The 14,643-nt window shown below is 40.0% G+C and overlaps 1 long non-coding RNA gene across 1 annotated transcript; it reads right to left on the minus strand.

Moving 5' to 3' along the window:
- Nucleotides 1-1,627: 1,627 nt before the first annotated feature.
- Nucleotides 1,628-2,493, minus strand: LOC146658684 (uncharacterized). Its single transcript, XR_014913645.1, has 3 exons — nt 2,347-2,493; nt 1,920-2,202; nt 1,628-1,792 (listed from the first exon to the last, which is right to left on the minus strand). It is a non-coding gene; the product is annotated as an uncharacterized LOC146658684 (long non-coding RNA).
- Between the last annotated feature and the right edge of the window lie 12,150 nt (nt 2,494-14,643).

The following is a 14,643-nucleotide window of genomic DNA, read 5'->3' on the forward strand; positions in this document are numbered from 1 at the left end:
AAAATTTAAAGAATATAGATATTTAAATTCTATCTGAATTCTCTGAATTCAAACATGAATTCAAACTGTCTTCATTGTCTTGTCACTCTCTTTAGTTCTGAGATATATAAACCTATCATCTATTATCATTATTCAATTTCCAACTGCATGTCCCACCTGCCATAGGATGAGCAGCAGGGTCATTCTGTCACAGGGCCTTGACTTAATCATATTGCATTAAAATGGGTCCATGTCCTCTGGAAAAGAACCAACTGATGGCTTTTTGGATTAGATTTTGGTTCAAGAAACAACACGCAATCTATGTTTAGCTTAAACAGTTTCAGAAATGATGAATTAAACATTTAACATCTGAGCAAATCAAACTAACTAAATGTTTTTGTGCAACAAGTCTTAAATTATAACTTTATGATATCTAATAAAAACTAAAACTTTAGTCAGTTAGGTGCGCGTGAAAAAGAATGTTGTCTCTGTTGGTTTTTCTTTCTACTTTTTTGTCTTACACACACAACCTGAAGGCAAATTTTCACTCAGTGAGGAGGCATCTGTTGACTACTGGAGTCTGTAATGTGCTTAGAAAGACCTCCACGGTTGATAACAATGAAACATATAACAGGTGTATGCAAATACATACAGACTCACGCGCGTTCAGACATACTTGGACGGGAAATTGCCCCCAGACTGACAGAATGTGTGAAGGGGAATTTTCCTAATCCTGCTGAATATCAATGCATCTTACAGTTTTTCTCGATTGCTAAAACACATTTCTTGAAACTACGCCTCATATCCTCACAACAGTAAACACAAATCCATAACCTCTCACTCAATTCCCCAAACATCCTATTTCCAGGTCAAAATGAAGCTCTACACCCAAAACTATTCACTCCTGCTGAAAACTTTGCCCTCAGACATCAAACACAAGCCCTCAAAAACACACACACTACAACAGAGTTTTGCACACTGGTACAATTAATTCAAAACAATAGTTCCAAAACAATTAGGTTGCTTATGGTTCTCCCCTTCAAAACCCTTGTCACATGATAAACACAAAAGACGCAACCAATGTATGTACAGTGGCACATTGTCATTCATGTACTATACAGTACAACACACACCAGAAACATTATCCCACCTCAGCATCTTGTCTTTGGTCTGGGTCAGGCCAGAGAATCTCATCCACATCACAGGCTATATTGGCCCCAGCCAGGCAGCGGGGGTAAAATCCTCTTGCATGCCTGATCCACCCCTGGCATGCATCTACTGATATGTCTAGGCAGGCCTCTTCCATGGCCTGAAGGAGGTGAACACGGACATAAGGTTCTCGGTCATACACTTTCCACCGCCATGCCGAAAATAACTCCTCTATCGGGTTTAGAAAGGGAGAGTATGCAGGCAGAAAGATATTAGAAAACCTTGGGTTATTGGTAAACCAGTCACGAACCAGAGCAGCGCGATGGAAGCTGACGTTATCCCACACAACAACGTAGTGAGGCTGCTCTGGCTGTGCTGGTTCCCTGTAGTCCAGCTGGAACATATGTTGTCTTAAACCATCAAGAAAAGCAAGGAGAAGCATAGTGTTATAGGGTCCTAGTACGGCATGGTGGTGGAGTACCCCTCGTTGGCTGATGGCTGCGCACATAGTGACATTCCCCCCACGCTGACCAGGGACATTTACAATAGCCCGATGGCCAATTATGTTCCTCCCCCTTTTCCTTCTTTTGGTCAGGTTAAAACCTGCCTCATCCACAAAGATTATTTCATGGGGAACAGGCCGTCCTTCAATCTCAAAGATTCTCTGCAAAACACATAACACAGTAGAGTCAATCAGTACCCTGAACCACAGTTCAAGAGTGCTGAAATGGCAGCATAAACTGCCATGCTGTGATGGTACACAATACTTTATACAGTATCAAAACTCATACCTGAACATATTCCACACGTTGGTTCTTCACTCTGTCAGAGTTTCGTTCGAAAGGGACTCGGTATGCCTGTTTCATCCGGAATTGATTCTTTCGGAGGATGCGGTCAATTGTGGAGAGGCTGATGGCATTTATGCCTCGAAAAAGATGATCATCCTCAATCACTCTCCTTTGAATCTCTCGCAGGCGGATTACATTATTTGCAATTACCATGTTTACAAGTTCCCTCTCTTGCTCCTCCGACAAAAGCCTTAACCTGCCTCCACCAGGTGGTCGTCTCTGTGTCCTACAAAAATAGAAGCACTCATTACTGTAACTGTCACACATTCATTTTACAGGAAAATAATGGAAACATACTGAAACTCAAGACACATAAGTTCAGTAACTTACAAGTTACTGTACAAAGCAGTCTTACTGCAAGTACACCTACCTGTTTTCCTCCCTGAAGGTTCTGATGATGGAGGCAACAGTGAAGCGACTCAAATTTGGTTGTACTCGTTGCCCAGCCTCCCTCATAGTCATCCCATGGACAAGGACATGGTCAACTAAAGTGGCTCGAATTTCATCCGAGACTGACTGTCTTCGTGCCCTTGCTCTTCCCCTTCCTTGTCGCCGTCGTTCTCCACCTCCACCTCCTTCACCACGTCCTCCTCCTCCTCCACCTCCTTCACCACGTCCTCCTCCTCCTCCACCTCTCCCTCCTCCTCCACCACCTTCCTGTTGTCCTAGACCACCTCCTCCTCCTCTTCCACCACGTCCTCCTCTTTCACCATGTCCTCTTCCTCCACCACGTCCTCCTCCTTCACCACGTCCTCCTCTTTCACCATGTCCTCTTCCTCCACCACGTCCTCCTCTTTCACCACCTTCCTGTTGTCCTAGACCACCTCCTCCTCCTCTTCCACCACGTCCTCCTCTTTCACCATGTCCTCTTCCTCCACCATGTCCTCCTCCTTCACCACGTCCTCCTCTTTCACCATGTCCTCTTCCTCCACCACGTCCTCCTCCTTCACCACGTTCTCTTTCTCCACCACGTCCTCTTCCTTTGCATCTCTTTGGATCCATTGTTTCAAACCTGAATGAGCTGACTTTGGCCCTTTTATCTATCCATCGCAGGTTCTGATTGGTGTGTGCTAAATTTTGACTCCTAGTGTTTCCACCTGGTTAATTGTGTGCTAATTGAGCTCAAGCTATGCTGACTTAAGTTAACATTATTGCATGCTAGTGCTTTCTAAATGACTACATGGTGTAAGCACTGTAAAATGTAGGGATTTGTGTGTAGAGTTTTGCAGTAACAGTTCACCAAATTTGAGTCATGTGTCAAAGCAGGGAATAGTGTTTATAGTTCAGGGAAATGGGTGTGCTTTTTGACCAATAGCGTTACGGTTTTGAAATTTTAGTTTAGAGGCCTGGTTATAGTGTTTAAGCAATCGAGAAAAACTGTAATCTACACACCAAAGCACATGTGCAGAGGTGTGTGGGTGCTGTTTGAACCAGTTTCCCTGTGGCACAGCTGGCAAATGTTGAATGTAAAAGCATGAGTTTTGGTCTTAGCTTTTACTTTGATTTGTATTATTCTAACAAACACAACTATCTAAAAAAAATAAAGGTGTCCTTACAGGCAGGAAATCAGTTTAATGTGTTTTTAGACTGGTTAGATTTTTTCACTAGCAGTCGCTTCAGTCACATACAACCAATGGTTCATTCCAAGCCACAGTTTGTATTTTCAAACAATAACGGAGAAGTCAGTTTGCGAAATAAAACAGTAGTTTGTTTAAGAGATATTAAAAAAAATTGGAAATTTTCAACCAAGATTCAGGAATGAGCTATTGAAAAGGAATTTGCTGAACTGACAGGACTAGTCTGTTTGCATTCCCATGCAGTGTTTATATCAAGGGTGTGCGTGTCAGCCTGGCTCTTTAGGACTTTGTGCACATCTATAAGAAGTTGGTATGCAGAGAACGTTAATGATATTTCGATATGCAAGTAACCATTACAATTGCCATGATTGAGACATTTCACTTAATGCTCATCACGAGCCAATTGACTTATTGCTTAGCCTGACCCATCACTGAGGTTGACATTGATGTTGACATAATGGAATAAAAAAAAGAATGTTTGTAACAGGCTGATTTGTTAAACCATCATAAAAATAACTAGCTGAAAAGTGCTGATTATGTTCTAAAAAAACAACAACAACAACAAAGCTTGTGGCTTAATGGAATACGTGTACCAGCGTTACATATTTAAAATACAAAATATGAGTAACTGTATTCCGTTACAGTTAACGCTTAATCCTCCTAGGACCTGGCATCCACATATGTAGACATCACATTTTGGGTTGTCTAGACCACAATACTAAATTTTGCTCTACAAGGGCCTGATATCCACTTACGAGAACATTATACTGCAACTGTTCTATCGAAATTTAAAACAAATGTCCTCATATGTGGATATCAGGCCCTTGTAGAGCAAAATCAGGTAAAAAGATAATTCTTTGTTTTTACATTCATCAGATCCCAATCAGCCCAAATAGCAAAGAGATTCATATTTTAGGCTAGCTCCTCTCTAATTTTGGTAATTAAACACATTGCCGGAAACCCCCAAAAAGAGGCACTAATGTAAGCGTTCTGTTAATGTTGGTGGCATCAGGTACACAATGGACCCGGAGTCAGCACAACAGAGCCAGCAGTGCACGTGCAGGAATGCATTTCTTACTTGGAAATTCCGACACCACTTCACGTTTAAAGAAGAAAGAGATGGGCCAAATCTGACTGTGCAATGCAAACTCTGTTTGCCAGCAACCAAGTTGCTCTCAGCGTCAAGAGACTCCACCTCCAACCTAAAGAAACATCTGGAAGTAAGTAAAAGTAAGTAAAAACTAATATTAGCCTACCACAACTACCTTGTGTTAGTTGTGGTAGCTAAGTCTACTCGCCACCTATGGAACGCCAGGACTGCCATAATGAATTAATTAAATACACCATTAAATAATTAATTAAATGTGGCAATAATTAATTAAAATTGGAATTAATTAATTAAATAAATAGTTATGACACATGTAATTAATTAATTATTGACACATTTAATTAATTATTTATGTATTTCATATTTTAATTAATTATTGACACATTTCATTAATTATTGACACATTTAATTAATTATTTAATGATATATTTATTTATTTCATTTTGGCAGTCCTGACGCCTGGCTCTCATCATGAAATAATTTTATCTGTCAGCCTCACCCATCAAACTCAGGGGGCGGGGTTAACGCTGATCGAGTCAAAACCATTGCTTTGGCCTGGTGGCCATTGTTTCTAGCACACAACAACCGGCATGTGGAAGCTAACAGAACTGAGCTTTGAAAAACCCTGTTTGTGTGTTACCAAATACCGTTTTAATATTTTTTTAGCCGAGAATGTAGTGGTTTAATCTTCATGTGTCTGGTCGGTTTGTCAAGATACAGCCTCTTTGCAAAAGTGTTTCGATGATTTCGGAGATGTCTGCCCAGTCTCACGGCAAAGCGTGGGATAGACCCGCTCGCCTCGCAAGCAATCCCACCGACAAAGCGCAGGCCCCGGTACACAGCTGTAGTAACCCCCGCTGACTTCTTTTACTGAGGTTATATTTATCGATGTTTTATTTCCTGATGTTCTTATGTGTCCTACGTGTTTCAGTCGCCAATTCTGAATTATAACTAACATTAAAAACATGTTTAAGGAGGAGAGAGAGCAAATAAATCTGTTTAACATCTGATCTTTGGGTTTTTGTTCAGTAATCAGCGTGACCTGTGTATAAACACATAAAAGAGATAACGTTGGTGTTTCCGTCATGTAGTAACTGCTGGCTTTAACTGTACAAAGGTTGTTCGACACTATGAAACACATACAGACTTCATGATGTTCGGCTAATATTTTTATTGTGAATATTAATCATGCTGACCTCGCTCTGTACACCACGCAGCGAGGTCAGCATATCCACGATATCCTCAGCTCCATGAGTTAACACAAAGTTTCCCAGCTGACTATCTAACTGCCAACTATTCCAGAGACGTGAAAATATACAGCATAAAGAAAAGTGTAAGAGACTCAGCAGCAGATTAGAATAACAGTTATACATTTAATAAATCACCAAATGAATCCAAGAAACGAGCAAACCTGTTCCGACAATTTGAATTTGTATTCCCTCAGCTGCAGACTCGCTGCTGTTTAAATGTTTGAAAAGGAAGATTAGATATAAAAAACGTCAAACATAGACTCAGTCTGCCTTCACATTTGATATGAGGCCAGCACGTATAGTGGCCTCAGCAGGCTATTACTGAAATACACGTGCTATATCATAAACTATGATATAAACAGGGAGGTCCTATTAACATGTTTAGTTTTAAAGGACACCTTCCTGCCTTTAGTCTCATTCATGAGCAGTATTAGTTTTCTTCTAACATCCAGAAGTCTGCACAATGTGTTTCATAGTTTGTAACAAGCCTTTGACAGGTAAACATAACATGACCGAAAAAGCAAAAAAAAAGAAAAAAAAAAGAGAGAGAGTGTTGACATAAGAAGAGAAAATTCTCTCAATTATGGAGACAGGCAAATGGTTCATTTATGTTTGATGTGTGTTTATTCCTCCCTAAATATCGTCGGTGAAGTTCGCCATGCACGTCAGATTTTCCTGCGCATTTTTATACCTCTGCCAACAGAGAGAGAAAAAAAATCACATTCTAACAGACAGCTGGTGCTTAGAATACAGTTGAATAACTATTAAAAAACAGATGATATTTAGATGATAGTTCAGTCTAACACATGTGCCAGTGAACCATTAAACGTCTGTGAAACTATGCAGTTATGAAACGTAACTTTAACCTCAGCCAAACCGATTTGCTCAGTTGTAAATAAAACAGCGAAGTAAACGTGACCCGACAGACAGAACCTGAGTGAATGAAGTCCAGCGTTTAACCACTGAGAGCTAAAACTCAGCTGAGGTTTGAAAGCTGTGTGCCGGTGATTGGACATCAGCCGCGCCTATAAAGTGCTCTGTAAGGAAACAAGCTCCAGCAGCTCTGCGCTCGGGGAAAACACTATATTTACTTATCTTGTGCAGAAAAATGCGCTGACATTGCGTTATATCGAGCACCGGCTGCCCAGTTAAACTGTGACTATCACCAGGTAACTAGGCGTGTTTCTTGAATTAGCAGCAGGTGTTAAACAGCTGACAGATGAGGAGGAGGATGCATGCAGGTAAACTGAGGGTCTGTTGAGCTGATCGCTGGTTTCGTGAGAAAAATGTCAGCTCGTTCTTTATGTTACAGAAGCACAGAGACACAAGACCAGGCGGAAAGAGACGATCGTTCGGTGAAAATGAGAATCTGCGAATGCAACATGTGGAACACGGAGAGTGGAATATGTAAACAAACCGGTTAACGTAACCCCCTCGGTGCACTCTGCATGCTAACTGTTAGCAGAGCTAGTGAAATCTCTGAAAACATCTGAGCACTTTTGCAAACATGTTCTATGTTGACAACCTGACCAGACATACGTGGCGACATTCGCGGCTAAAACACTGTTAAAAGTGTAGCTGGTGACAGAAAAACGGGGTATTTTAAAACTACACCACCACCATTGCTGCTTGTGATTTGATCTGCATTCTGGGATAACTGGCTGCCCCAAGTCTACACAAGCAATCGATTTTCTAGGATCGACCTGTTTTGACTTACTTTGCACAGCAACCAATCAAATGTTAGAGAAGCTGCATGGGCAGCGTTAACCCCGCCCCCCGAGTTTGATGGGTGAGGCTGACAGATAAAATTATTTCATGACGAGAGCCAGGCGTCAGGACTGCCAAAATGAAATAAATAAATATATCATTAAATAATTAATTAAATGTGTCAATAATTAATTAAATGTGTCAATAATTAATTAAAATGTGAAATACATAAATAATTAATTAAATGTGTCAATAATTAATTAATTACATGTGTCAATAATTAATTAAAATGTGAAATACATAAATAATTAATTAAATGTGTCAATAATTAATTAATTACATGTGTCATAACTATTTATTTAATTAATTAATTCCAATTTTAATTAATTATTGCCACATTTAATTAATTATTTAATGGTGTATTTAATTAATTCATTATGGCAGTCCTGGCGTTCCATAGCCACCAAGCTAACATTGTTAGCTGGCGTTAGCTGAGGTTAGTTCATAGACTGCAGACTGTTTTGATGGATAGCATTAACAACCTGCTCGCTGTCATGTGCACCTCTGAAAGCATTCAAAAAGAAAACATAATAATGATACAGAAATAGTTTTCTATACGAGATCACTGCAAAAAGTGAAGCCTTACCTAATGTCCACCCTACTGTTACTCATTTTATATTAAGATTTAAAAATCTAGTTGGTATTTTTATGGCCAGCAACCTCCACTAATAGTAATAAATCACACATCAATAGTACATCCATGTAGTCGTAAAAAGCATGACAGTATATTAAGTAATCCAAAGTATTCAGAATACGTTACTCCCATTGAGTCTTTAACGGAATACGTTACAAATTACATTTTGGGGCATGTATTCTGTAATCTGTAGTGGAATACATTTTAAAAGTAACCTTCCCAACACTGAATATGCATCATCTCTCCCCAAACCCATTCACCTCACCTTATACTCAAACTTTTTACATCATTCCCCACATGGCAGGAAGAAATATTTTCACATCCCATCTAAACAAAACAATGACAGCAAAGCCTAGCTGAAAAGCCTAAACTTCCACATTGCAGTTTTGACTCAGAAGATGATGTTGGAGGTTTAACCACATTTACAGGAATGACATTTATTTGGTGTGAAATTTCTTTTACAATATGTTTTGCAGTAATTAATCTAAACTGCAGTGGAGAGAAAGGGTTGTTGATGCACAGTCTATTTGAATCCAGTTTATTAGATTTATTCATAGGAGTAGCACAGTGGTGCAGTGATGCAATAAACTCACAGCAAGAAGGTCCTGTAGCCGTACTGAAGGTGTGAGTGTGAATGGTCGCCTGTCTCTGTGTGTTACCCCTGCAATAGATTGGCAACCTGTCCAGGGTGTACCATGCATCTTGCCCTATGACAGCCAGGATAGGCTAGGAACTGGATAACTGTAAGATGGTGGATATTTATTTATTGCCAGCAGCATCTTAGCTTGGCATAAAGTCTGGAAATAAGGGGAAATAGCATGCTTCAAAGGTAAAAAAAAAAAAAAAAAAAAAAAATTCTACCAGCACTTTTGAAGCCCACTAACATGTTTAATGTGATGATAGACAGATTTATGTCTGGACACAGCAAGGCTATTTTTTTTCCATTTCCGCTCTGTTGAATTGACAGCAAAGAGGCTCTCATCTGTATTTCACAATAAAATGAATAAGCATGTTTTTTAATCATTCCTGTAAGAGGCTTTCCAAACTAAACTCAGTTTTGCAAAAACGCATTAGCAGCCGTTCCATTTCCTCAGGTGAACCACATCTATGTAAAAATAAACCCCCCTTCACTACCAGCAACAACACAGCTGCAAAAGCAAAAGCCAGCCAGTCCATTCCTGCGGTGTCAGGGTCCTGGGGTGTCAAGAGAGTTGACCCCCAACACACAGCAAATAAAACTGATTTACTGCTGCTTTGCTGGCTCCACCACACTTTATAAAACTGTCCTGGGTAACACATACATTGACACACGGACAGAAACATATAAACACTCACACAGAGATGCATGCATGCTATACTGTACTAGAAAACACAAGAAACATGGAAAGAAATTTGCCCAAAACTAGAACCATTATTATAGTTCTAAGTAGATAATTTTATGCAGACACCCATAGATGATGAATCAGAGAAAGCCTTTTAAGGAAAAGAGTAGGATAGTCATAAAACGATAACTTTGTGCAATACTTTTCCATAAACCCTTCCAGTGTCTAAGATAATTTTGTAAATAATTAACTGGTGTTAATGAGAGATAAGATGAAGGGTTTTAATCAGAGGGAGAAATACAGTGAAGTAAATGGCCTGTATTTGTATAGCGCTTTTACTAGTCCCGCCTAGGGACCCCAAAGCACTTTTACACACACAGTCATCCACCCATTCACACACTGGTGGAGGCAAGCTACAGTTGTAGCCACAGCTGCCCTGGGGCAGACTGACAGAAGCGAGGGTGCCATATCGCACCATCGGCCGCCATATCGCACCATCGGCCCTTCTGGCCAACACCAGTAGGCGGTAGGTGAAGTGTCTTGCCCAAGGACACAACGACCGAGACTGTCCGAGCCGGGGTTCGAACCAGCAACCTTCCGATTACAAGGCGAACTCCCAACTCTTGAGCCACGGTCACCCAGTAAAGTAAGCTTTGGGAGAAGAGAGAAAGAGGCTTTAAGTGTCATGCTTAAGTACTTATGCAAGGCAGAAGTACACTTTTCGGTAGGTTAATGAGACCAGAGAGAAAAACAGCGAGAAGATTCTTTATTAGCTTTTACCTGATATCTCTGTTTCTCTCCGTTAAAATATTCAGTGCAGTATCACAGCGGTTCTTGAAAAACTCACAAAATTTAGGGTGTTGTTACATTGGTTTTATTTGTAGTTTTATTTTTATTTAACAGTCACCTCAAGGCGCTTTACATTGCAAGGTAAAGACTGTCATTATTAGAGAGAAAAGCCCAGCAATCAAACAGCCCCCTTTGAGCAAGTACTCTGCGACAGTACAAAGAAAAAACTCCCTTTTAACAGGAAGAAAGCTCCAGCAGAACCAGGCTCACGGAGGGGCAGCTATCTGTTATGACCAGTTGGGGGTGTAGGGAAGAAGACAGGATAAACGACACACTGTGGAAGAGAGCCATGGATTAATAAAAAAAAAATGATTAAATGCAGAGTGGTGTATAAACACAGTTTTCTGGGTTTTGGCTGACATCTCCTGTACTTGATATGACTGTTATTTTTTGTGATCACTGACCAAAACAAGGAAATTAAACAGAATCCTCAACCCAGTTCTATTTAGAACCCTATTTTGTTCACAGTGTGTGGCTAGCACTGTCACCTCACAGTAAAAGGGTTCGTCAAGTCATCTTTATTTATATAGCACATTTAAAAGACATCAAGTGTCGGCTAAAGTGCTGAACAGAGGGATAATATAATAAAAGAATTAAAATAGAAAGAAAACATTTTAAAAAGAATTGTAAGACATGTAAGAGTATATAGCATATAATGTACATGCAAATATGCACATACATCTACAAAACTGTACACATCCACACACAAGCACACATATGTGAACATAACGTATATACACATACAACATCATCCAATAAGATAAGAGACCAAATAGACAGAATGAAAAAGATATCAAAGAGATCCGAAAGCCTTAGAAAATAAGTAGGTCTTGAGATTCGATTTAAAGACTTCCAAGGATGAAGAGGATTTTATGAAGGGGGGAAGACTATTTCAGAGTCTCGGGGCGGCAATGGAGAAAGCCCTGTCACCTCTAGATTTGAGCTGGGAGCATGGAACTGATAAAACCATCTGACTGGAGGAGCGCAGAGATCGACTGGGTAAGTGCAGGCTAAGAAGCCAAACCATGGAGAACTTTAAAAACAAATAGTAAAACCTTAAAATCGATTCTATGTTTAACTGGTAGCCAATGTAGAGATGCGAGTACCGGGGTAATATTCTCTCTCTTTCTAGTACCCGTCAGGAGCCTTGCGGCTGCATTTTGAACAAGTTGCAGGCGGGTCAGGCTTGAGTGACAAATGCCTAAATAGAGAGAGTTACAATAGTCAAGACGTGACGATATGAAAGCATGGATAACAGTTTCCAGGTCTTTAGATGACAGGATATTTTTGAGTTTAGAAATGCTCCTGAGTTGGAAAAAACTGCCACAAACAACTGAATTTATTTGCTTGTCCAGCTTGAGAGTGGAATCAAAAATGAAACCAAGATTTTTTACATGGGGATGTACATTAGCTGATAATGGGCCCAAATTGTTTCTTATGAGACTAATAGAGTCCTGCTTACCGAAGATTATAATGTTGGTTTTGTCATGATTTTGCTTGAGAAAGTTCAGAGACATCCAGCAATGTATGTCGCTAAGACAGTCTGAGACTTTCTGCAGTGTACTATCAGCACCTGGTTTTAGAGAACAGGGGTTCGAACAGGTAAGCTCTGTGTGGAGCTTAAATGTTCTTCCTGAGCCTGTGCGGGTTCTCTTCAGGTACTCCTGTTTCCTCTCACAACCCCAAGACATCCATACTGGTGATTCTAAATCGGCCATAGTTGCAGATGCGAGTATGACTTGTTGTCTGTCTTTTTACATTAGGACTGGCAAATCTATCTGAGTCTGTCAGACAGGCTTCCCCAACCCACCCCCATTATATTAGATATGCAGTAGAAAATCGATGGATGGACGTATAATGAGCAAAATTGGTTCATCCCTTATTCTACCTTAAATGTATTGATCGCTACTTGCAATGTCACATATTTAGACTGTGCCCAGCTTGTTATGAATTGTGCTCCGGAGTGTCCCTTATTTGATATTAAAAAGTTGGCAACCCTCGCCCAGGCATGGGTCACTTGGTGTGTTGATGTGATTGCTAACTGCACCTAATCAGAGAAGTCACTGAAATATTAGACATGGGCATAAACATTAATTAGTTCAACATAGCTTAGTTATTGATGTTTGATTCACCTTCCTTGTTCTTATAATTGAAAATTTAAGCTTATCATGTATCCTTAAATCATCAACTTAATGTTTAAATATAAGCAGGTTTTGACTACAAACACTTAACTATAACTAAATCCAGGTGTGGCAAAAAACAAGAAAGTTTATTGAAAGTACAATAAAAACTCATCTTTAGAGGAACATAAAAAGTGAAATCATATTGTGCACTTACAAAACTTACTTACAAAAACACAGGAAATCTGTAGTCTTTGTCAATTTGCTTAAATTTGTCCACTCAAGCATGCTAAGGAGCCACAGTGGATATGGTTACTGTGAGTCAAGTGTATTGTTGTATTGTCTTATTGTGCTGTTGCAAACTAAATTTTGCAGTATGACAAATACCAGCATATCATAATAATAGAAAACAAAACTAATCCATGCTGCTGGAGAAAACTCACAAAAGCGTGGAGAGAACATGTCATCTCCACAAAGGGCCCAACTCGTGTCTTCCTGTTATCCCAACCACCCTCTTTATTCTGAATTCTACAAGTTGTTATTTATCACTATGAGGCAAAATGGCTTTCTCAGGAAATACCCTGCACACTGGAAAATAGTGCTATAGTTTTAAAATAGTGCTCCAGTCTTAAAGAAGAAGGATTCCTGACCAAGTGTCAGTATGTAACACTTGGTCAGTGTTACAAGAGAGGAAGATGTTGGCTCTAACCTGATCCGCTAAGACAGTATGGAGGTGTGTATTAAATCATAAATGTTTTTAGGCCTTTCCCCCCATTTGGAAAGAGGAAAAGCAGAGCCATCACCTCATGAGTTTAAATCACCCACCAGTGCCACACACTCCCTTCGACCAGATCATCCCTCCAACCCGCTGCCGCTGCAGATTACTGACACTAAGCAGATGTGCTGTTCTTTATCTCCCGACACAAAGCTACTGGAAGACAGTGGTTCTGTCTGAATGTGATTTTTAATACTTCTTAATATCTTAGCATTGTGTATACTTGTAATATAATTATCTGATGACAGAATGTCTGAGCTTTGACTCTGAACAGATGCTTCTTGAAAATGAGTTTAACAGTTTCAGTTTCTAAGGATTTGGCCAACAGGGAATCAGAATCAGGCTCTATTTTTGTTGCACTTTCAGAGAGAAATATAGATTCACAATACTCATACAGAAACATATCTATTAGATGGTTAAATAAGTTCATTAGACTTGATGTAATAATGTATTACTAGCAAAAAAAAATAGTGTGTGCACATTCTGGTTGACCTAGTATGACCTGAAACCTTTCAAGAATTTAGAATAATGGTTGTTCATAACTAGGTGCAACTGTGAAGACTAACAAGGCGTGTTCTGAGCTCTGATGCTGTGTTGCAGTGCAAAGTCAGCCTCTCAGTTCAGAGGGCCCTGCCTCCTTTGTAGCACCTTTTTTTTTCCCTTTTCCAACAGGTGCCTGACTGATAGGCTGATGATCAGACCCATTAATAACTACTACCTCTTTCTAGTAACTCAACTTGAAGAAACTGGAACATTTAATGATGAAACCCATAAGAGGTTGCATATGCATTTGGACTACAAAGAAACTTTTTACATTAAAACACAATGCACTGTGTTCAGCATCCATTCCAGCCCTTTAATGCAATGTGATTCATCTGTTAAGCCACTGTTTTGATGTTGCAGCCTGAATTCAGCATTACAAGGGAGATGGCAGACAGCATGTCAGCTACGAGGAAAATGTTGCCACAAGCCTCGCTCACTTTGTACTCTGAAGTTCCAGATTAAGAATGCAGAGTGGATCATTTTTATCAATAAATCCCAACTACTTCTTTCTTTCTGACTGCACAGACATTATATGACATGTGTGAGTGCGTATCTCTGTCATTCTCCCTGTCCTTCACTCTCTCCCGCCTTCATGTGGTGTGCTCGTCCTCTCCACATGAGATCTGAATCACAAATTCAGATCTCACGTGGAGAGGAGGGCTGATCATGCTTTGTCAGCCAGCAGTGAGAGGACATCCTGTGATTAAAGCTCTGCTGGTTCC

The sequence above is a fragment of the Rhamphochromis longiceps genome, linkage group LG11, assembly GCF_057381845.1.
Source record: "Rhamphochromis longiceps isolate RC_006_pf linkage group LG11, R_longiceps_female_GT1.1, whole genome shotgun sequence".
NCBI lineage: Eukaryota > Metazoa > Chordata > Actinopteri > Cichliformes > Cichlidae > Rhamphochromis > Rhamphochromis longiceps.